Source organism: Muntiacus reevesi, chromosome 10, assembly GCF_963930625.1.
Source record: "Muntiacus reevesi chromosome 10, mMunRee1.1, whole genome shotgun sequence".
NCBI lineage: Eukaryota > Metazoa > Chordata > Mammalia > Artiodactyla > Cervidae > Muntiacus > Muntiacus reevesi.
In genome coordinates, this window is record NC_089258.1 from 41568530 (window position 1) to 41580001 (window position 11472).

Genomic DNA, 11472 nt, shown 5'->3' on the forward strand with positions numbered 1-11472 from the left:
GGCTGGCTCCGTCCTGGGTTGCGGGGGGCAGCATGTATAGGCTCCTCTGCCCCCGGGCAGGAGCCCCTGCCGGAAACACTGGCTGCAAACTCCATGCACGTTCCTGAAGCCAGAGCCGGTTGGCAGGGATGAAGGGAGCCCCTTGAGGGCTCCTGAGAATCGTTCAGCAGTGTTTCTTGGCAACCCCCATGGTCTGCCCGTGGGATTCTCCAGGCAAGAGTACCGGAGTGGGTTGCCATTCCCTTCTCCGTGGGATCGTCCCAACCCAGGGATCTGCATTGTAGGGAGATTCTTTACCTTCTGAGCCACCAGGGAAGCCCCGAAACAATTAGGAAACAATTAGGTGGAAACAATTAGGAACCTCTGAGCTGCACTTGGCACCTCCCAGCTGGCTCAGTGGTAGAGGACCCGCCTGCTGATGCAGGAGACTCGGGTTCCATCCCCGGGTCGGGAAGATCCCCTGGAGGAGGAAATGGCAACCCGCTCCAGTATTCTTGTCTGGAGAATCCCGTGGACAGAGGAGCCTGGCGGGCGACAGTCCTTGGGGAGGCACAGAGTCGGACGCGACTGAGCGTGCACGCACAAGCGTGGGAGCTGTGTTCAGGCCGCTCCCCGCTGTGTTGCTGAGCATCGGCAGCAGTCACGGAGCACTGAGCCGGCTGGGAAACAACACGGGGACAACCCAGCCACCAGCGCCCCCTTCCCGCTCACAGTCCAAGAAGCCGTGGGCCCACGAGCACTGTGAGAAGCTAACGCGCGGGTGTGTGTCGAGCTCTCCCCATTCCCCGCGTGTGTGTCTACAGCCCAGAGGGCGCTGCAGTCTGGCTCAAACCCTGAACATCCCAGGGGGTTCAGGGGGGCTGCACTCCACAGGACGGCGTCAGGGCAGAGAGTACTGTCGGTTAATTAACTGTTTCTCCGATTCTGGACACTGGTTTCTGTTCTTACAACTCGGAGGAGCACTGCGATAAGCACCCTGGTAACACATCTACGCTCTCAGTTTGGATGGTATAATTTGGAAAAGTTGTCAGTTCAGTTCAGGTCAGTTCAGTCGCTCAGTCATGTCCGACTCTTGTGACCCCATGGACTTCAGCATGCCAGGCCTCCCGGTCCATCACCAACACCCGGAGTTTACGCAAACTCATGTTCATCATGTCGGTGATGCCATCCAACCATCTCACCCTCTGTCGTCCCCTTCTCCTCCCGCCTTCCATCTTTCCCAGCATCAGGGTCTTTTCAAATGAGTCCGCTCTTCGTATCAGGTGGCCAAAGTACTGGAGTTTCAGCTTCAGCATCAGGACTTCCAATGAACACCCAGGACTGATCTCCTTTAGGATGGACTGGTCGGATCTCCTTGCAGTCCAAGGGACTCTCAAGAGTCTTCTCCAACACCACAGTTCAAAAGCATCAATTCTTTGGTACTCAGCTTTCTTTATGGTCCAAGTCTCACATCCATACATGGCTACTGGAAAAACCACAGCTTTGACTAGACAGAACTTTGTTGGTGAAGTAATGTCTCTGCTTTTTAATATGCTGTCTAAGTTAGCCATAGCTTTTCTTCCAAGGAGCAAGCACCTTTTAATTTCATGGCTGCAGTCAAAATTTGCAGTGATTTTGGAGCCCCCAAAAATAAAGTCTGACACTGTTTCCATTGTTTCCCCATCTATTTTCCATGAAATGATGGGACCAGATGCCATGATCTTAGTTCTCTGAATGTTGAGTTTTAAGCCAACTTTTTCACTCTCCTCTTTCACTTTCATCAAGAGGCTTTTTAGTTCCTCTTCACTTTCTGCCATAAGGGTGGTTCATCTGCATATCTGAGGTTATCGATATTTCTCCTGGCAATCTTGATTCCAGCTTGTACTTCTTCCAGCCCAGCATTTCTCATGACGTACTCTGCATATAAGTTAAATAAGCAGGGTGACAATATACAGCCTTGATGTACTCCTTTCCCAATCTGTTGTTCCATGTCCAGTTCAAACTGTTGCTTCTTGACCTGCAAACAGATTTCTCAGGAGGCAGGTCAGGTGGTCTGGTATTCCCATCTCTTTAAGAATTTTCCACAGTTTGTTGTTATCCACACAGTCAAAGGCTTTGGCATAGTCAATAAAGCAGAAGTAGATATTATTCTGGAACTCTCTCACTTTTTTGATGATCCAAAGGATGTTGGGAATTTGATCTCTGGTTCCTCTGTCTTTTCTAAATCCAACTTGAACATCTGGAAGTTCTCGGTTGATGTACTGTTGAAGCCTGGCTTGGAGAATTATTAGCATTACTTTACTAGCGTGTGAGATGAGTGCAATTATGAAGTAGTTTGAGCATTGTTTGGCATTGCCTTTCTTTGGGATTGGAATGAAAACTGACCTTTTGCAGTCCTGTGGCCACTGCTGAGTTTTCCAAATTACCTGGCATGTTGAGTGCAGCACTTTCACAGCATCATCTTTTAGGATTTGAAATAGCTTAACTGGAATTCCATCACCTCCACTAGCTTTGTTCATAGTGATGCTTCCTAAGGACCATGTGACTTTGCATTCCAGGAAAAGTTGTCAAATGTGAGCCAAAGGATATGAACACTGAGTTCTTTGACACCCATCGTTTTCCAGAAATATCATTTTATTTCAAATTTAGACTTCTACTGGAGTGTTCAAGAATATCTTTATCACTATACTCTCATTAGTAACAACTCATATTATTACATCTTTTTAACTTGATTGGCGAGGAAGGAAGAAGTTTCTCTAAGGCCATCTGGTCTGGCCAGGAGCATCCTGGGATGGTTTTGAAGGGTCCTGGGATGGTTCCACACGCCTTCCCTTCGTCCTCTTAGGGTCATCATCTGTCCGCGGCACGCAGGAGGGCACCAGAGACTCAGCCCCCAGCCTGGGGGATGGAACTCACCTGCTGCTCCAGGCTTGTCATCGAGGTGACAGGACCCCAGCTGCATGTCTGTTTGCCCGCCTCGAACATGCTCTTCAGCCTCAGGTCACAGAACTGAATCTTTGCCCCCACTGCTGCCTCTGTGTCCCTGACCCCTGGACGGGTTCTCCCACACCCCATCCTTGAGGACGGCACCCTGACCAGGGTCGGTCCCTGCTCCCGGGAACCCATCACTGGACAGTTTCCATAGGGACAGCTCCACCAGATCCCTCATCCCCACCACGTGCTCTTGGGCCCTTTGGACAGGAAAACCTGGTCACGTTGGTCCTTCCGGCCTGACGTGTGCCCTTGAACTTGACTGCCGATGCTGCACCATGGCTGTGGGCCCAGCCACTCGGCTTCAGGCAGATGCCTGCCTCGTCAAGGCCAGTGTGGTCGCAGGTCCACTTGACACTCAGGCAAGGGTGACCCCAGCCACTGACACTGGGCTGCATCCCAGTCACGCGGGAAGATGCTCTTTTCTCCCGGCCAAGGCAGAGCAATGTTTTGAGAAAGAGGAAGTGAAGCTCTTAAAGGGCATTTGACCACTTGGGAAAAAGTCCGTTTAGAAAACTGCAAGTTATTTGCCCCAAACTTCTTACCTGTACAGATGGGATTCTATAACCCTAGGAGACTTTGAATCTAAGGAAAGAAATTCTTAATTAGTTCTGAGTGGTGGCTCAGACGGTAAAGAATCTACCTGCAATGCAGGAGACCTGGGTTGGATCCCTGGGTTGGGAAGATCCCCTGGAGGAGGGCATGGCAACCCACTCCAGTGTTCTTGCCTGGAGAATCCCATGGACAGAGGAGCCTGGCGGGCTACAGTCCACGGGGTCGCACAGAGTCGGACACGACTGAGCGACTAAGCCCAGCACAGGGAAGTGAAGAGAGAGATTCAGAAACCAGAGACCGCGTGGTGAGCACCGGCATCTGCAGATTATTTAAAAATCGGGTGCTGAAACTGGCCAGGGTCCCCAGCCCAGGGGACCTCGCCTGTTCTGTCCTGGCTCCCAGTCAGGCGGGCGGACGACAGAGCCGTGCACCACCGCTGGGTGTGGGGCTGGAAGCACAGGCTGGAGTCAGGGGCTCGGCAGACCGTGGGGCGCTCCGGGCAGAGCTGCGTCCCTACAGAAGCTGGCGCGACTGCGGAGTATGCAGCGGTGCCCGCCACGGTGGAGCGGCCGCAGGAACACCTCGGCGTGACGAGGGCGCCGCCCTGGGAGGCACTTCACGCAGCCGCGGCCGGGACCGCATGTCCCTGGGCGAAAGGTTCTGCCGTCTCACTCCAGCTTCATCCCGCCTGAGAGTGGGCATTCCAGGCGGACGAGGCGTCTCCAGCTACGGTGCCGATGGCTTGGGTGATGGATGGTTCTCAGAACCAGTCATTTTGCATAAAGTTTCACGAACGCTGAACCGTTGGCTCAATCTGTCCAAGAGGACGTCCTCCTGCTTTGGAACCCCCGGGAGTCTAGGCAGAACAGTGGCGGGGAAGTGAACTGGTTGCAGAGGTAGCCCAGACCCACAAAGGTGGGTGAGGCAGCTTTGCTTTTCACGAGGGGAGAGAGTAAGGGACGAGCCACTGGGCCCGCTGTGTTCCCCTCTGCTCAGCCCGTCGGCTCAGGGCAGGCGGCTGCGTCTGCGGGTATGTGTGTGCGCATCCCTGAAGGAGGGCAGGCGGAAACCGCGCCCCGTTTCTGACTTCTGCCAGCCCGTGGTGTCCGGACACCTGGACGATCTGGACGTTTAGAAGGCGTCCGTGAGCACCGAGTCCACGGGAGGCGGAGGGAGGACTCTGGAGGGCAGGTTTCCCCCAACCCAAGTCCCCCGCCACGCCAGGCGGCCCGTTGCCATGGAGCAGCAGACCTCAGCGGGAATTTCCCAGGATGCGCGCCTGTGTTCCCAGCTCCTGTTCTGGGCTCTCCTTCCCTCCCTGGTCCTTCTTTGCTTCTGTTGCATCATCTCTCCGTCTGGGACAGCTGTGTGGGAGGCGAGTGAAGGGCTCCCGCTTCAGCACCGGGGGACTGAGCTGAAGGGAGCGTCAGGATGGCCGCCTTCACGGCAGCGTCTCCGACGAGCCCGTGTCCTGGCAGGACCGCTGCTCGGTGACTGCGCGGGGCCCAGACTCGCAGGAGCTGTGGGCACACGCGCCCTGCTCCTCTCCCGCGTGTTCAGCCCACACGGACGGCTTTCTTGGTCTGGTTCCCCAGCAGCGCCCTGACCCGAGGGATGCAAGTGGAGGAGGCCAGGCCCGTGACTCTGGGCTGTTCCTCTACACCCTTGCCTGGGGAAGAAGGGCCCTGCTTCAGTTAGAAAAGGAAGGCCAGTCCAGCAGGCTGGCATGCCCCCGAGGACAGGCCTGTGCTGGGGGAGCCAGGCTAAGGCCGGCAAGTCCTTATCAGCAGTGTGAGCAATCAGTCAGCGGGGCTTCAGGCTCTAAGCACGTGCTCAGAGGGGGCTCCGAGCCTCCGACCAGGGGTCTCTGCGGCTCCTGTCCACCGAAGGGGCTGGTGCTGCAGTCTGTCCAGGATACGTGTGCTCAGACCGTGAGGAAAGGCACTTTGGGTGGGCAGCGTTTCAGGTGGGGGCCTGGCAGCTGCTTTGCTTGCTCCATCCTCCTGCCTGAGGTCAGAGCCTGAGAAGGACTCAAAATCCTCTGAGAGTTGCGTCCTCGGCTGTTGTCATGGCAACTCATCCCACAAACACATACTGAGCACCGGCCCCAAGACGGGCACAGCGCCGCTGAGCGAAGGTGCCCATGAACGCAGGCTGTGGCGCCCAGAGAGCCTGCACCCGAGTCCCCGCCCCGCCGGACGGGGGCCCAGGCTGCAGCTCGGCTTCCCGGGCGGGTCACCGCGGGGTTCCCAGCCTTGCCTGCAGGACATTGCCCCACCCAGGGGCTGTCCAAGGGGCTGGACCCCGGCGAGGACGTGCTGGCCTGGCCCACAGCTGAGTCAGTCACTGGGAACCTGCGGATCAGGTTGTGCAGGCCTGACTCCGAGACCCCACCGCGGGGACCCCGCCGGAGCAGGAAGGACTCCCGCTGGTGTCTGGGGCCCTGAGCCCAGGAGCAGGACGCAGGGCCCTGCTCCGAAGGAACCTTCCCGTCGGGGGCTGCCCCAGTGTCCAGGCCTCTGCCCACAGCCACGCCCTGTGACGCTGGCTGCGACATTCAGACGGCGTGAGTTTCCGGCAGGTGGGTTTGGGGGTAATTCCCTCCTCCAGATGTCCCCTAGGAGTCGGGGTGAGGGGGGTTCTGGCAAGACCCCTGTTCTTGGCGGATTGGGGGGAGCTCTACCAGCACGGGCTCCGTCCACTGGCCCCGGGTTAATGTCTGTGTGAGCGCGGGGACACGCCGAGGATGCCCCGTGCCCCGCGTGAGCGTGGGGACATGCCGAGGTTGCCCCGTGTGAGCGTGGGGACACGCCGAGGAAGCCCCGTGCCCCACGTGAGTGTGGGGACACGCCGAGGATGCCCCGTGTGAGCGTGGGGACACGCCGAGGATGCCCCGTGCCCCGCGTGAGCGTGGGGACACGCCGAGGAAGCCCCGTGTGAGCGTGGGGACACGCCGAGGATGCCCCGTGCCCCGCGTGAGCGTGGGGACATGCCGAGGTTGCCCCGTGTGAGTGTGGGGACACGCCGAGGATGCCCCGTGCCCCGCGTGAGCGTGGGGACACGCCGAGGAAGCCCCGTGCCCCGCGTGAGCGTGGGGACACGCTGAGGATGCCCCGTGCCCCACGTGAGCGCGGGGACACAGCGAGGAAGCCCCGCACTCAGAAGGGTCGCTGTTAGCACGACTGGAGGGTTGGTGCCCCGGCCCCCCAGGGCTGACCCCCGGGAGCCGGCCTGCGGAGGAGCGGTGGGATTAAAGGGTGACTGTTAACTGAGGAGTGGCTGATGAGGGACAGGGCCACGCGGACTGGCAGGGGGCGGGGTGCGGGGGTCGCTGGGCCTGACTGGGGTGGGGGGGCACGGCTGAGTCAAGGCGGAGAGGTGGAGGGAGGTGTCAGAGGTGTTGGGAAGCCGGGGGCGGGTGCAGCTCCCAGGACGTCAGACCGGAGGAGCAGAGACATACGTGCGCCCGGGGCCGCTCACCCGGCAGAGGGCCGCCGATGGGCCAGTCCTGTCTCCAGGGCTCTCGTCCCCCTCTGTCTCTCCCCTTGCTCCGTTTCTCCGGAGGACCCCGGCACTCTCACTGTGTAACGATTGGCACACAGTGAGAGGCGTCTGACCACACGCGGCGATGGCTCCTTGTCCATCGCTCAGGAGCTGGGCCACAGGCCCGCGAGAGTCTGAGTGGGTTCTGCTAGGGTCGTGCGGAGCCTCCACGAAGATGCCCACCAGACGCCCGACGGTGGGGGGAGTCCACTTCTAAGCACCCCAGGGAGTGGGCAGAATTCCTCCCTAAGTGGCGGAAGGGCCGCTGGCTTGGCCCTGTGCTGGCTCCAGCTGGAGGCCACTCTCTGCTCCCAGCGGTCACCTGCACGTCCCAGCGGTGGCCCACAGCCCCGATGGCTCACCTGGGCCTCCCAGCGGCCACCTGCAGCTCCTCGCCCGGGGACCTCTCCCCACGCTCCCCCAGGTCCGTAAGGACAGCCTCCAGGGTGTGTGCCAGCAAGAGGGAGGCTAACCCCGTGACGTCGCTCCTTGTCCGTCTTATTCGCTAGCCTTTGTCCCAGAGTCCTTTTCCGCTCACTCGGTTCACAAACGCCCCTGAGAGCCTCCTGTGGGCTCTGCCCCCACGCGCTCCTGGCCGTCTGTGTGGCCTGGCCTCCGCCTGGGAAGCCGGCTTTGGGTTGGGGGGGGTGGGCAGGGGCCTTCCCGGTGGGCGTGTCTAGTGCAATCAGACCCGCAGGCCTAAAGGGTCAGCAGCTGAGGCAGAAGCGTTCAGCCGTGGACTGTTCACCCTGTGTGCACGACTCACACCCCTGGGGAAGCGGAGGAAGTTGGGGTTGAAGCAGGTTCAGAGGTGGGAGTCCTCCCTGCCCCGGGTGGTCGGAGGCCTTCTCTGCCGCTCCCTCCCCGCCTGCTCCGGGTGTGGGGGGCGCCCCGGCCTGCAGCTCGTCTCCAGAGGGACCCTCCATCTCCCCCCGCCCCCCCTCCCAGCTCCCCCGCTCGCTCTGCTGAGTCCGCGGGGCCCTCGCAGGCGGTGGAGGCCACGTGTGTCCCCGCCTCAGCACTGCTGGTGCTCCCGCGGCCTCTGCCCTCTGGCCCTGAGACGTCCGCTTCTCCCGGCCCCCCGCCCTCCTCTGACTGCGCTGCCCCTCGCCCTGGCCCCGCGCCCTCTTTGTGGACCTCTTCCCTTGGCTGACCTTCCTCGCCCGGGCAGAGGACACACCTGCTTGCGGTCTGGCGAGTGTGAGGCTGACCGTGCCTCTGTCTGTGCTCCGACAGTCCCGGGGGAGGGGTCTCGGGGTCAGAGAGCCCCGCCCCTCTGCATCCCCGTGACCCTCGATCAGACCCCCATGCGGCCCCGCCCTGGCCTCAGGGGCCGTGGTTTCCACCCCAGAAGCTCCCACCCAGCCTCCATCCCAGGCCCACTCACCCCTGTGTTTCCCCGTGACCTGTCAGGGCCGTGGGTGAGCTGCCCTCAAACCTTTGACCCTGCAGGCCCGACCCTAGGCTCTCTCATATACAAGATGGGAAGGAGACCCCCCCACCCCGGAGCTCAGAGGTCACCCGCCTACAACTGCCGACACCACATCAGGTTGTAAGGACTCAACAAACCCGGCAACTGTGTTGGTATCGCCAGCAGTCGTAGGAGAAATGTTTGATAAATGAATAAATGGGAGAATGGATGAATGGACAGATGGATAAATATGTAAGAAGGAACTCCTGAAGATATGGGAAACAGGCAAAATAGAGTGAGCAAACTAACAACCCTGAGAGGTCAATTAATGTAACTTCCTCTTGCTGTCTGATTAAAGCCATGTATTAGCAACTCTTTAAAACGTCTATGTATTAAAAGCTGATGTGTCTGATATCAGCCCATTCAGGAGTCTTTCAGAAGCCTTTCTGTAGCTTCCCTTCATCTTTTCATTCTCCTAAGGAAACAGGGGGCCTCAAGGAATGACGAGAAGAACGAGAAATTGTCCAGATTTTTAAGTTGAGAATTACATCTGTCCCTGCGGGTTTAGATTTGAATCTGGTCTTGAAAATTCAAGGGTGTTGGATGAAAGGATTCACACTCAGGTGTTTTTTAGCACGCTCACCTCGTGTTCACTCGGTGACACGGTCGATTGATAACCTTCACACACCGGTTGGTGCTCAAGGGCCCAAGCTGCTCCCCACGGGGACTGGGCCACATGTCCCCGACAGCCCTTCATGTCTGTGCAGACCGCAGGCCCCTCCATCCGTGTCCCCACACCGTCACCGGGAAGGTTGGGGCCTGATCCAGCTCACACTACACCCCAAGTCTGGGAGTCAGGGCAGAGGAAGGAAATTGCCTCCTGGGGGAGCTGCCTCAATCGGTTGTAAATGAGGACCCCCCCACCCCCCTGGGTCCTTCCAGGTCACTGATGAGGCTGTGAGGAGCCCAAGGCCTGCTCTGCGCTCCCCCCCAAATTTATTACAGAGGAGCAGCGTGTTGATGTGCGTGTCTCCTCGTCGATCCCCAGAAATGAATTCCCTGACACTCGGCTCTTAAACAAAACGTATCTGTGCTGCCTGTCAAAAGGAGGGTTATTTATACGTCCTGAGATCCATGGGCTCCAGCAGCTAATCTTCACCCACATTACTTGATGGGCCATTATAGACAAGATTTACTTGATGCTTGTCCTTTTGCTAAATCTGCACAGTTATTTAAAGCACTGTCCTGGACTCTCTGCTGGGGAAGGGTCTCTGGACCCAGGCAGTGCGCACGTGGGTGGCCGCCCAGCGTGGTTGTTCAGAAGGGGGTCCTGTCTGCAGAAGCCGCTCGGGCTGGGGGTGGGGAAAAGGCGCTGCGGGGAGTGAAAAACGGGTGAGCAGGCGGCTGGCTTTCTGCCGAGAGAATGTGGAGGGAACACAGACGAAGCAGATGGAGAGCAGGAGACGGTTCAAAATTGTCTGCGCCTCACGATGCAAGACGCTCCTGAGAATTCTCTTTGTCCATCTCTGCTGTCGCCGGGGAGCGGCCGGGAAGGTGCCATCAATCCAAGAGACAAGGAAGGGAAGTGATGGGACCATCTTGGGCCAAAGCAGTGCTTGAGCCCGGAGCGGGCCCTGCCCCTCAGGGAGCCGACCAGCACCCTGGGAGTCGGGCTGGAATGCGGAGGGTCCGGACGCTTGACTGTCTGGCTGAGACGCTGGGGTCAACGCTGGGGCCTGGGGGTCAGGGGGCCCAGGGGGTGAGCCGTGCTTCCTCCATTAGCTCAGCTGCACCCCTTGTCTCCCCAAGCTCTGTTCTGCTCTTCTGTCAGATGAAGAGCTGGGCTGGGCTGGGCGGCAAACGAGGCTCCCGCCAGCTGCAGGCTGACCCATCTCTGACCACCCTCCTGGCGCTGGCCCGGGGCTTGGCTGCGCCTCCATGCATTCCTGGCCTGCGTCCTGCTTGCACACGCCCTTCCCCAGCTCCCGGGAGGCCAGACCGCCTTGGTCTCCCTTCTCCTGGCTTGGCCTGACCTCGGGCTCCGTCTCTGCTCCCATCACTGCCCACCCCGCTTTAAAGGATGGCGGATGAGGACTCAGAGCCGTTCTCCTCGGCGCCCCCGCCTTCCCCAGCTCGGTCAAGGCCAACGTCTCCGAGCATCTATGCCTGAACACTCCACTTTCCATGCCAAGCACACCTCTGTGCTCACAGCACGGCAGTGGACATCACAGAGATGCTGCCTGGTGGAGCTGATGACGCGCTGGGAGTGGAGACGTTGAACGCAGAACCAAGGGAGCACACACATCGTAGTGCTTGTTGGACGTGAGGCACTGTGGGCTGTGCCTTGTGACGGGAGCTGAAGGGCGGCCTTTGTCACTGAGGGACCCTGCTCTTGACAGAACCCGCACATGGACAAGGGGGCCCTGGGCGATCGTCCAGCCTCCTTCACCTGTGTGGCTTCCCTCCAGATGAGAAGCTTAACCAGGAACAGACCCAGCTCTGGCAGGGCTCCAGTCACGTTTGCAGATGGCCTAGAACCGGGGCTCGTCTCTAGATGTTCAGAGGCGCTGAGAGCCGGGGCTCGTCAGGGCCTCGGTGTGCAGTCTGAGCCGTGAGCCGCCCTCAGCCTGACCCCCGGAGGACGACTGGGTGGGGAACGGTAGGAGGCTCCAGGGTCTCCCAAGTCTCACTTTGAAGGTTTTCTTTCTCTCTTTCCTTGAGATTTCTGGTCCCGCCTGCAGGAGGCTGAGCCGGGCGGGGCCGCAGGATCTGTGGATTCACTGGAGGGCCAGGCTCTTGCTCACAGGACGCTGTGGTACCCAGACCGCAGCGGAGCCTGGGGGCAGCGGGACCAACCAGGCTGGCGGGGCTCCGGCCGCGTCACGGAGGGAAGGTGCAGAAGGACCGACTCGGGGGTTCTCCCCACCGGGATCCGCCCAGGGAGGCCAGGTGTACGCTCTCGGTAAGGAGACGGAGCCGTGCGCATGGAGGTC